We start from the raw sequence: 12959 nt of genomic DNA, 5'->3' as shown, positions 1-12959 counted from the left end.
TCACTGCAAGCGCTAAGGGATGATGTTGTGGAAGAGGTGGAGGATGAGGATTCACCATTTCCATCATCTTCTGGACAGTCAGCGCCACGTGGTTCCTCACAAACGCGTAGGCAGGGGACCGTTTGTGAGGAGGATGAGGAGGAGTCAATGGAGGAGGAAGACATCCGTCCAGAGGAGGGAGTTACACAATTGTCCAGTACTCAGTGTGTACAGCGAGGGTGGGGTGATGACGAGCGGGCAGAGATCACGCCTCCAGCAGGGGACAGCGTTTCTTGGGCAGTTGGCAGTCTGCAGCACATGGTGGATTACATGCTGCAGTGCCTGAGAAACGACCGCCGCATCGCCCACATTCTCAACATGTCTGATTATTGGGTGTTCACCCTCCTCGATCCTCGCTACCGGGACAACGTAGAAAGCCTCATCACACCGTTGAACCGGGAGCGAAAAATGCGGGAGTACCAAGACACACTGGTCAATTCCATCATCTTCTCCATTCCAACTGAGAGAAGTGCTGCTAGTGCATTCCAAAGCAGCTCAGTGCGTCCAGGCCGTGGTGGAGGCTCTGCACAAAGAGGGAGCAGAAGCAGTGCCTCTGCCCAAGGCAAGACCAGTATGGCCGAACTGTGGCACAGTTTTCTGTGCCCGCCACAAAAGTCTACACCATCACAGACGGCTCCAGTCAGCAGGAGGCAACGGTTCCGTCAGATGGTGACAGACTACATGTCTTGCCCTCTTGCTGTACTCCCAGATGGCTCTTCCCCTTTCAAGTTTTGGGTCTCAAAGCTGGATACATGGCCAGAGCTAAGCCAGTATGCATTGGAGGTGCTGTCTTGCCCTGCGGCCAGTGTATTATCGGAACGTGTCTTTAGTGCTGCAGGTGGTGTACTAACTGACCGTCGCATGCGACTATCCTCCGATAACGTTGACCGGCTTACTTTCCTGAAAATGAACAAGGCCTGGATCTCGCCGGAATTTGCCACTCCTCCTCCTGATTGAATAATTAGGTCACTGTATACGTTATCCAGGTCTCCTGTTGTGTTCATCTTTCTACCACCTGAACTTAAATTCCTGGGCTCCAACACCGCCAGTTGAGGCTCAGACGTGCCGTCTGCACAGTCAAAACATACGACCCAGTGTTATTGGGTTTCAGTAACGTCAGCTGATCCCCAGCTGTGTAGCCGGCAATGTGTCATGCGACCGCCACGCTGACACAACAACTGAAATGTAAGGGAATCTGTCCCCCCCCCCCAAGGCGTTTGTTACTGAAAGAGCCACCTTGTGCAGCAGTAATGCTGCCCAAGGAAAAGGTAGCTATTTTTGTTTAGCTCCTTGCACACGCAGAACTTAACACTTATAAAATGTGTCCACTGATACCGTAAAACCGTCCCGGAGGTGGGACTTTCCTTCGTAATGTGACGCAGCCCAGCCGTCATTCCTACCCCCCCGGCGCCGCGCACCGGCTCTTCAGCGTTGTTTTATTCCGTCCAGGAGCCTGCGCTGTTATGTTATCCCGTGGCCAGGCACACTTAGCGCTGCCCGTCTTCTGGCATCATTTGGTGTCTGGATGGCTGCGCCTGTGCGGCCGCGCTGGCAGAGAGCCCGCCTCGCAGTGTCTTCTGATTTAATCCCACTGGGGGCCTGGGATCCATGGACATGCGCAGTGCATATCTGAACCTCCACCTCTCACTCATTTCCCTATGGCTTCTTCAGACTGTTCGGTGTCAGCTGGTCCCTAACAGCATGCCACGGCCGTGACACCGCACAGTCTGAAGAAGCCATAGGGAGATGAGTGAGAGGTGGAGGTTCAGATATGCACTGCGCATGTCCATGGATCCCAGGCCCCCAGTGGGATTAAATCAGAAGACACTGCGAGGCGGGCTCTCTGCCAGCGCGGCCGCACAGGCGCAGCCATCCAGACACCAAATGATGCCAGAAGACGGGCAGCGCTAAGTGTGCCTGGCCACGGGATAACATAACAGCGCAGGCTCCTGGACGGAATAAAACAACGCTGAGGAGCCGGTGCGCGGCGCCGGGGGGGTAGGAATGACGGCTGGGCTGCGTCACATTACGAAGGAAAGTCCCACCTCCGGGACGGTTTTACGGTTGCAGGGGACACATTTTATAAGTGTTTAGTTCTGTGTTTGCAAGGAGCATGATGAAAAGAGCCACCTTTTCCTTTTGCATCTTTTGTGCTGCACAAGCTGGCTCTTTCAGCTACAAACGCCTTGGGGGGGGGTTAAAGGTTCCCTTTCGACTTTCTCAGGCTTCGGCCTACATTGTGTTCCTCTGCTTTTCCACCTGTCCCTGGGCTCCAACACCGCTAGTTGTTGCCTGGTAGTGCTGTACGCACAGTCCCAACAGTCGCTCCTCTGTTATTGGGGTTCAGTAACGTCAGCTGTTCCCCTGCTGTGTGTGTGGCAATCCCTCCTACCTCCTCCAACCTCCTCCTCCTCCACCTGTCCCTGGGCTCCAACACCGCCAGTTGCCGTCCAGAAGTGCTGTACGCACAGTCCCAACAGTCGCTCCTCTGTTATTGGGGTTCAGTAACGTCAGCTGTTCCCCTGCTGTGTGTGTGGCAATCCCTCCTACCTCCTCCAACCTCCTCCTCCTCCACCTGTCCCTGGGCTCCAACACCGCCAGTTGCCGTCCAGAAGTGCTGTACGCACAGTCAACAGTCCCTCCTCTGTTATTGGGGTTCAGTAACGTCAGCTGTTCCCCTGCTGTGTGTGTGGCAATCCCTCCTACCTCCTCCTACCTCCTCCTCCTCCACCTGTCCCTGGGCTCCAACACCGCCAGTTGCCGTCCAGAAGTGCTGTACGCACAGTCAACAGTCCCTCCTCTGTTATTGGGGTTCAGTAACGTCAGCTGTTCCCCTGCTGTGTGTGTGGCAATCCCTCCTACCTCCTCCAACCTCCTCCTCCTCCACCTGTCCCTGGGCTCCAACACCGCCAGTTGCCGTCCAGAAGTGCTGTACGCACAGTCCCAACAGTCGCTCCTCTGTTATTGGGGTTCAGTAACGTCAGCTGTTCCCCTGCTGTGTGTGTGGCAATCCCTCCTACCTCCTCCAACCTCCTCCTCCTCCACCTGTCCCTGGGCTCCAACACCGCCAGTTGCCGTCCAGAAGTGCTGTACGCACAGTCAACAGTCGCTCCTCTGTTATTGGGGTTCAGTAACGTCAGCTGTTCCCCTGCTGTGTGTGTGGCAATCCCTCCTACCTCCTCCAACCTCCTCCTCCTCCACCTGTCCCTGGGCTCCAACACCGCCAGTTGCCGTCCAGAAGTGCTGTACGCACAGTCAACAGTCCCTCCTCTGTTATTGGGGTTCAGTAACGTCAGCTGTTCCCCTGCTGTGTGTGTGGCAATCCCTCCTACCTCCTCCAACCTCCTCCAACCTCCTCCTCCTCCACCTGTCCCTGGGCTCCAACACCGCTAGTTGCCGTCCAGAAGTGCTGTACGCACAGAGCCAAACACCTCGCCAATGTGTTAGTGGGGTTCAGCACCGCCAGCTGTTCCCCTGCTGTGTATACGGCAACGTGTACTGCGACCGCCACGCAGACACAACAAGTTAAATGTAAGGGAACCTGACCCCCCCCCCCCCCAGGCGTTTGTTACTGAAGGAGCCACCTTGTGCAGCAGTAATAATGCAAAGGGAAAAAGTGCCTCTTTTCGTGATGCTCCTTGCACATGCTGAACCTAACACTTATGAAATGTGTCCCCACACAGCGTTAAACCGTCCGGTAGGTGGAACTTTCCTTTGTCGTGTGACGCAGCACAGCCATCATTTTTACCCCCTTGGCGCCGTGCGCCCCCTCCTCAGCGTTGTTTGAATCTGTCCCGGAGCCTGCGCTGTTAGGTTAGCCCTTGGCCATGCACACATGTTGCGCTGCCCGTCTTCTGACCTCATTTGGTGTCAGGCTGGCTGCGCCTGTGCGGGTGCGCTGGCCGAGATCCCGCCTCGCAGTGTCGTCTAATGTAATCCCACCGCGGGCCTGTGATCCGTGCCCGTGCGCAGTGCATATCCTCTCCTCTCACTCCCCTCCCTACGGCTTCTTCAGACTGTGCGATGTCAGCTGGTCCCTAATAGCATGCCACGGCCGTGACACCGCACAGTCTGAAAAAGCCGTAGGGAGGGGAGTGAGAGGAGAGGATATGCACTGCGCACGGGCACGGATCACAGGCCCGCGGTGGGATTACATTAGACGACACTGCGAGGCGGGATCTCGGCCAGCGCACCCGCACAGGCGCAGCCAGCCTGACACCAAATGAGGTCAGAAGACGGGCAGCGCAACATGTGTGCATGGCCAAGGGCTAACCTAACAGCGCAGGCTCCGGGACAGATTCAAACAACGCTGAGGAGGGGGCGCACGGCGCCAAGGGGGTAAAAATGATGGCTGTGCTGCGTCACACGACAAAGGAAAGTTCCACCTACCGGACGGTTTAACGCTGTGAGGAGACACATTTCATAAATGTTTGGTTCCGCATGTACAAGGACCATAATTAAAAGAGCTAAGTTTACCTTTTCCAGCATTAGTGCTGTACACAATGGCTCTTTCAGCTACAAACGCCTGGGGGGGGGGGGGTTAAAGGTTTCCTTTCAACTTGCTCGAGTGCAGGCTTCGGCCTACACTCCGCTCCCCCTGCTCCTCCTGCTGACCCTGGGCTCTAACACCGCCAGTTTTTGCCCAGATGTGCTAGCTGCACAGAGAAAAACACCAGCCAATGTGTCAGTGGGGTCCAGCACCGCCAGCTGTTCCCCTGCTGTGCAGCCGGCAACGTGTCCTGCAAAAGCCACGCAGACACAAGAACTGAAATTGAAGGGAACCTGTCCCCCCTCCCCCAGGCGTTTTTACGTTATCCAGCCACCTTGTACAGCGGTAATGCTGCATGTGTGCAAGGTGGCTCAGAAACGTATTCTCCTCGCACATGTGGAACTGAAAACACGTCTGAAATGTGTCCTCTGTGTGACCATTTAACCGTCCCGGTGGTGTGACTTTCCTTTGTAATGACACGCTGCAACCCCCTTGGTAGCGCTGCCCGTCTTCTGGCATCATTGTTTGGCTGGCTGCGCCTCTGCGGCCGCCCTGACCCACACAACGCCCCTCGTTGTCTTATTTATTGGGACTGCGAGGGTGTGATTGATGGGCAGGATCAGTGCATCAGTTCGCCTGTCCCTCCTCTCCTTCCGCCTTCTTCGGACTGTGCGGCTTCATGGCCGTGGCATGCGATAAGGGATCAGATGACGCCGCACAGTCTGAAGCGGGTGTAAGGACCCGAGTGTGAGAGGCCAACATATGTGCTGCGCCAGGCCCTGAATCCCAGCCCCGCAGTGTTTTAACAATGTTAAGACACTGCGGGGCTGGGATTCATGGTCATCGCGAACCGCACCGGCCGACATTACATGATGCCAGAAGATGGGCAGCGCTAACGGCGCTAGGCCAGGGGATAACACGACAGCGCAGACTCCTGTACAGCAAATAACAACGCTCGGGAGGCTGCACCCAGCACCAAGGTGGGATTCTTGACACCTGTGCTGCGTCTCATTACAAAGGGAACTCGCGCCTCCAACACAGTTTGACTGTATAAAGGGCTAAATGTTATACGTGTTTCATTCAGCGTGTGCAAGGAGAAAAATTAAAAGAGCAACCTTTGACTTGTGCAGCACTACTGCTGCATAAGCTGTGGCTCTTCTACTTTCTAACCCCTGAGGGGGGGTTAAAGGTGACCTTTGAAATCGGTTCAAGTAGGCTTCGGCCTACACTCTGCTCCACCTGCAGAGCCCGGGCTCCAACAACGCTAGTTGCTGTCCGGAAGTGCTGGCTGCACAGAGCCAAACACCTCGCCAATGTGTCAGTGGGGTCCAGCACCGCCAGCTGTTCCCCTGCTGTGTAGCCGGCAACGTGTCCTGCAAAAGCCACGCAGACACAACACACCCAAAGCTGCCGCCTGTGCAGGCTTCGGCCTACACTCCCCTCCCCCTGCTCCTCCTCCTCCTGCTCCTCCTCCTGCTGTCCCTGGGCTCTAACACACCGCCAGTTTTTGCCCAGATGTGCTAGCTGCACAGAGAAAAACACCAGCCAATGTGTCAGTGGGGTCCAGCACCGCCAGCTGTTCCCCTGCTGTGCAGCCGGCAACGTGTCCTGCAAAAGCCACGCAGACACAAGAACTGAAATTGAAGGGAACCTGTCCCCCCTCCCCCAGGCGTTTTTACGTTATCCAGCCACCTTGTACAGCGGTAATGCTGCATGTGTGCAAGGTGGCTCAGAAACGTATTCTCCTCGCACATGTGGAACTGAAAACACGTCTGAAATGTGTCCTCTGTGTGACCATTTAACCGTCCCGGTGGTGTGACTTTCCTTTGTAATGACACGCTGCAACCCCCTTGGTAGCGCTGCCCGTCTTCTGGCATCATTGTTTGGCTGGCTGCGCCTCTGCGGCCGCCCTGACCCACACAACGCCCCTCGTTGTCTTATTTATTGGGACTGCGAGGGTGTGATTGATGGGCAGGATCAGTGCATCAGTTCGCCTGTCCCTCCTCTCCTTCCGCCTTCTTCGGACTGTGCGGCTTCATGGCCGTGGCATGCGATAAGGGATCAGATGACGCCGCACAGTCTGAAGCGGGTGTAAGGACCCGAGTGTGAGAGGCCAACATATGTGCTGCGCCAGGCCCTGAATCCCAGCCCCGCAGTGTTTTAACAATGTTAAGACACTGCGGGGCTGGGATTCATGGTCATCGCGAACCGCACCGGCCGACATTACATGATGCCAGAAGATGGGCAGCGCTAACGGCGCTAGGCCAGGGGATAACACGACAGCGCAGACTCCTGTACAGCAAATAACAACGCTCGGGAGGCTGCACCCAGCACCAAGGTGGGATTCTTGACACCTGTGCTGCGTCTCATTACAAAGGGAACTCGCGCCTCCAACACAGTTTGACTGTATAAAGGGCTAAATGTTATACGTGTTTCATTCAGCGTGTGCAAGGAGAAAAATTAAAAGAGCAACCTTTGACTTGTGCAGCACTACTGCTGCATAAGCTGTGGCTCTTCTACTTTCTAACCCCTGAGGGGGGGTTAAAGGTGACCTTTGAAATCGGTTCAAGTAGGCTTCGGCCTACACTCTGCTCCACCTGCAGAGCCCGGGCTCCAACAACGCTAGTTGCTGTCCGGAAGTGCTGGCTGCACAGAGCCAAACACCTCGCCAATGTGTCAGTGGGGTCCAGCACCGCCAGCTGTTCCCCTGCTGTGTAGCCGGCAACGTGTCCTGCAAAAGCCACGCAGACACAACACACCCAAAGCTGCCGCCTGTGCAGGCTTCGGCCTACACTCCCCTCCCCCTGCTCCTCCTCCTCCTGCTCCTCCTCCTGCTGTCCCTGGGCTCTAACACCGCCAGTTGGGGCCCAGATGTGCTAGCTGCACAGAGAAAAACACCAGCCAATGTGTCAGTGGGGTCCAGCACCGCCAGCTGTTCCCCTGCTGTGCAGCCGGCAACGTGTCCTGCAAAAGCCACGCAGACACAAGAACTGAAATTGAAGGGAACCTGTCCCCCCTCCCCCAGGCGTTTTTACGTTATCCAGCCACCTTGTACAGCGGTAATGCTGCATGTGTGCAAGGTGGCTCAGAAACGTATTCTCCTCGCACATGTGGAACTGAAAACACGTCTGAAATGTGTCCTCTGTGTGACCATTTAACCGTCCCGGTGGTGTGACTTTCCTTTGTAATGACACGCTGCAACCCCCTTGGTAGCGCTGCCCGTCTTCTGGCATCATTGTTTGGCTGGCTGCGCCTCTGCGGCCGCCCTGACCCACACAACGCCCCTCGTTGTCTTATTTATTGGGACTGCGAGGGTGTGATTGATGGGCAGGATCAGTGCATCAGTTCGCCTGTCCCTCCTCTCCTTCCGCCTTCTTCGGACTGTGCGGCTTCATGGCCGTGGCATGCGATAAGGGATCAGATGACGCCGCACAGTCTGAAGCGGGTGTAAGGACCCGAGTGTGAGAGGCCAACATATGTGCTGCGCCAGGCCCTGAATCCCAGCCCCGCAGTGTTTTAACAATGTTAAGACACTGCGGGGCTGGGATTCATGGTCATCGCGAACCGCACCGGCTGACATTACATGATGCCAGAAGATGGGCAGCGCTAACGGCGCTAGGCCAGGGGATAACACGACAGCGCAGACTCCTGTACAGCAAATAACAACGCTCGGGAGGCTGCACCCAGCACCAAGGTGGGATTCTTGACACCTGTGCTGCGTCTCATTACAAAGGGAACTCGCGCCTCCAACACAGTTTGACTGTATAAAGGGCTAAATGTTATACGTGTTTCATTCAGCGTGTGCAAGGAGAAAAATTAAAAGAGCAACCTTTGACTTGTGCAGCACTACTGCTGCATAAGCTGTGGCTCTTCTACTTTCTAACCCCTGAGGGGGGGTTAAAGGTGACCTTTGAAATCGGTTCAAGTAGGCTTCGGCCTACACTCTGCTCCACCTGCAGAGCCCGGGCTCCAACAACGCTAGTTGCTGTCCGGAAGTGCTGGCTGCACAGAGCCAAACACCTCGCCAATGTGTCAGTGGGGTCCAGCACCGCCAGCTGTTCCCCTGCTGTGTAGCCGGCAACGTGTCCTGCAAAAGCCACGCAGACACAAGAACTGAAATTGAAGGGAACCTGTCCCCCCTCCCCCAGGCGTTTTTACGTTATCCAGCCACCTTGTACAGCGGTAATGCTGCATGTGTGCAAGGTGGCTCAGAAACGTATTCTCCTCGCACATGTGGAACTGAAAACACGTCTGAAATGTGTCCTCTGTGTGACCATTTAACCGTCCCGGTGGTGTGACTTTCCTTTGTAATGACACGCTGCAACCCCCTTGGTAGCGCTGCCCGTCTTCTGGCATCATTGTTTGGCTGGCTGCGCCTCTGCGGCCGCCCTGACCCACACAACGCCCCTCGTTGTCTTATTTATTGGGACTGCGAGGGTGTGATTGATGGGCAGGATCAGTGCATCAGTTCGCCTGTCCCTCCTCTCCTTCCGCCTTCTTCGGACTGTGCGGCTTCATGGCCGTGGCATGCGATAAGGGATCAGATGACGCCGCACAGTCTGAAGCGGGTGTAAGGACCCGAGTGTGAGAGGCCAACATATGTGCTGCGCCAGGCCCTGAATCCCAGCCCCGCAGTGTTTTAACAATGTTAAGACACTGCGGGGCTGGGATTCATGGTCATCGCGAACCGCACCGGCCGACATTACATGATGCCAGAAGATGGGCAGCGCTAACGGCGCTAGGCCAGGGGATAACACGACAGCGCAGACTCCTGTACAGCAAATAACAACGCTCGGGAGGCTGCACCCAGCACCAAGGTGGGATTCTTGACACCTGTGCTGCGTCTCATTACAAAGGGAACTCGCGCCTCCAACACAGTTTGACTGTATAAAGGGCTAAATGTTATACGTGTTTCATTCAGCGTGTGCAAGGAGAAAAATTAAAAGAGCAACCTTTGACTTGTGCAGCACTACTGCTGCATAAGCTGTGGCTCTTCTACTTTCTAACCCCTGAGGGGGGGTTAAAGGTGACCTTTGAAATCGGTTCAATTAGGCTTCGGCCTACACTCTGCTCCACCTGCAGAGCCCGGGCTCCAACAACGCTAGTTGCTGTCCGGAAGTGCTGGCTGCACAGAGCCAAACACCTCGCCAATGTGTCAGTGGGGTCCAGCACCGCCAGCTGTTCCCCTGCTGTGTAGCCGGCAACGTGTCCTGCAAAAGCCACGCAGACACAACACACCCAAAGCTGCCGCCTGTGCAGGCTTCGGCCTACACTCCCCTCCCCCTGCTCCTCCTCCTCCTGCTCCTCCTCCTGCTGTCCCTGGGCTCTAACACACCGCCAGTTTTTGCCCAGATGTGCTAGCTGCACAGAGAAAAACACCAGCCAATGTGTCAGTGGGGTCCAGCACCGCCAGCTGTTCCCCTGCTGTGCAGCCGGCAACGTGTCCTGCAAAAGCCACGCAGACACAAGAACTGAAATTGAAGGGAACCTGTCCCCCCTCCCCCAGGCGTTTTTACGTTATCCAGCCACCTTGTACAGCGGTAATGCTGCATGTGTGCAAGGTGGCTCAGAAACGTATTCTCCTCGCACATGTGGAACTGAAAACACGTCTGAAATGTGTCCTCTGTGTGACCATTTAACCGTCCCGGTGGTGTGACTTTCCTTTGTAATGACACGCTGCAACCCCCTTGGTAGCGCTGCCCGTCTTCTGGCATCATTGTTTGGCTGCCTGCGCCTCTGCGGCCGCCCTGACCCACACAACGCCCCTCGTTGTCTTATTTATTGGGACTGCGAGGGTGTGATTGATGGGCAGGATCAGTGCATCAGTTCGCCTGTCCCTCCTCTCCTTCCGCCTTCTTCGGACTGTGCGGCTTCATGGCCGTGGCATGCGATAAGGGATCAGATGACGCCGCACAGTCTGAAGCGGGTGTAAGGACCCGAGTGTGAGAGGCCAACATATGTGCTGCGCCAGGCCCTGAATCCCAGCCCCGCAGTGTTTTAACAATGTTAAGACACTGTGGGGCTGGGATTCATGGTCATCGCGAACCGCACCGGCCGACATTACATGATGCCAGAAGATGGGCAGCGCTAACGGCGCTAGGCCAGGGGATAACACGACAGCGCAGACTCCTGTACAGCAAATAACAACGCTCGGGAGGCTGCACCCAGCACCAAGGTGGGATTCTTGACACCTGTGCTGCGTCTCATTACAAAGGGAACTCGCGCCTCCAACACAGTTTGACTGTATAAAGGGCTAAATGTTATACGTGTTTCATTCAGCGTGTGCAAGGAGAAAAATTAAAAGAGCAACCTTTGACTTGTGCAGCACTACTGCTGCATAAGCTGTGGCTCTTCTACTTTCTAACCCCTGAGGGGGGGTTAAAGGTGACCTTTGAAATCGGTTCAAGTAGGCTTCGGCCTACACTCTGCTCCACCTGCAGAGCCCGGGCTCCAACAACGCTAGTTGCTGTCCGGAAGTGCTGGCTGCACAGAGCCAAACACCTCACCAATGTGTCAGTGGGGTCCAGCACCGCCAGCTGTTCCCCTGCTGTGTAGCCGGCAACGTGTCCTGCAAAAGCCACGCAGACACAACAGACCCAAAGCTGCCGCCAGTGCAGGCTTCGGCCTACACTCCCCTCCCCCTGCTCCTCCTCCTCCTGCTCCTCCTCCTGCTGACCCTGGGCTCTAACAAACCGCCAGTTGGGGCCCAGATGTGCTAGCTGCACAGAGAAAAACACCTCGCCAATGTGTCAGTGGGGTCCAGCACCGCCAGCTGTTCCCCTGCTGTGCAGCCGGCATCGTGTCCTGCAAAAGCCACGCAGACACTTGCTCTTGTACCTTCTGCTCCCCATCCTGGTTCCAGTACCGTCAGCTGGTTCCGGGCAGAGCCTTTGGCTTAGGTGCCTCCCTCTGGGTATCCGAGTTCCACCAACGTCAGGTGGTCCTTGGTAGTGCTTTCAGGCACGGGTACCTCCTGCTTAGTAACCGGGTTCCAGTAACGTCAGCTGGTCCTCGGTAGTTCCATTGGCTCTTGGACCTTCGGCTACCCATCCGGGTTCCAGCACCGTCAGCTGGTTCTCGGCAGTGTCTTTTGCTCTTGTACCTTCTGCTCCCCATCCTGGTTCCAGTACCGTCAGCTGGTTCCGGGCAGAGCCTTTGGCTTAGGTGCCTCCCTCTGGGTATCCGAGTTCCACCAACGTCAGGTGGTCCTTGGTAGTGCTTTCAGGCACGGGTACCTCCTGCTTAGTAACCGGGTTCCAGTAACGTCAGCTGGTCCTCGGTAGTTCCATTGGCTCTTGGACCTTCGGGTAGCCATCCGAGTTCCAGTTCCATCAGCTGGTTCTCGGCATTTTCTCAGCCTTCTTGTACCTTCTGCTACATTTCCAAGTTCAAGAGACTAAACACGATGACCCGGAAGAACACCCCTAAGATGACGACGACACCAGAGACGACAACCACCGTGATGACGACGACCCTGGAGACGATGACCCTGAAGACCACCCCGATGACGACGACCCCGGAGACCACCCCGATGACGACGACCCCGGAGACGACGACCCTGGAGACGACGACGACCTGGAAGACCGAGAAGCAGAAGAACAAGAGGCTGCAGAACAAAGAGCAGAAGGACATTAAGCATAACACAAAATATCAGAGCAAAAAAATATTATGTAAATTATAAGCAGAAGAAGACTAAGCAGTGTATGGGGGTGAGTCCGTTCCTCCTCGTGGTGCCCCTGGATAAAGCCTGATGCTGCAGGCCAAACTGAACGCGGACAAATGTAACTGGTTTGTGACAGGCAGAACGGAAGGTGTAATCTTCAAACTTTTATAGATAACAACTACGGGAATGCCTGTCACAAATAAGAATATGATGAAGAAGTTGAATATGATGAAGATAATAGTAAAATAAAAAGAATATGAACAATGTAACCCAAAAAATAATAGGTAGAAGATGAAGAAGAAGATGAATAAGGTGAAGAAGTTGATGTCAAAGAAGCTGATGATGAGGATAATTAAGAAGAAAGCGTGGGAGAAGTAAAAAAGAAGGTGAAGGGCGTGGAAGTAGTGAAACATCAATATCTGACATAAAAAAAAAAAAAATAACATAGTCAAATTCTTTCTAACGCCGAACTTCATAAAAAAAAATTAAAAATCCTGCTATTCTATTACATTGGGCTAAACCTCTGTCCCTTTAATATCTCCGCCACGTCCCCCAATACATCCTACATTATTCTTAGTTGTTTTCCTTCATGTAGAATGAACCTACAAGTTTATAAAGGGTTTATTTTAATTCCGATATTTTCGTCCCATTGACTTGCATTGGGATCGGGTATCGGTATCGGATTGGATCCGATATTTTGACGGTATCGGCCGATACTTTCCGATACCGATACTTTCCGATATCGGAAAGTATCGCTCAACACTAATG

The 12959-nt window shown here is 54.8% G+C and overlaps 1 protein-coding gene across 2 annotated transcripts in view; it reads right to left on the bottom strand.

Annotated features, from left to right (window-relative positions):
- The window catches only part of IL1RAPL1 (interleukin 1 receptor accessory protein like 1), a 2314681-nt gene that overhangs the window by 2131526 nt on the left and 170196 nt on the right, over positions 1 to 12959 (bottom strand). The gene's annotated exons all lie outside the window — the stretch shown is intronic.

The sequence above is a fragment of the Ranitomeya variabilis genome, chromosome 3 (assembly GCF_051348905.1).
Source record: "Ranitomeya variabilis isolate aRanVar5 chromosome 3, aRanVar5.hap1, whole genome shotgun sequence".
Taxonomy (NCBI): domain Eukaryota; kingdom Metazoa; phylum Chordata; class Amphibia; order Anura; family Dendrobatidae; genus Ranitomeya; species Ranitomeya variabilis.
Note: the sequence above shows the minus strand (reverse complement) of the source record. Positions and strands in the feature narration are given on the sequence as shown.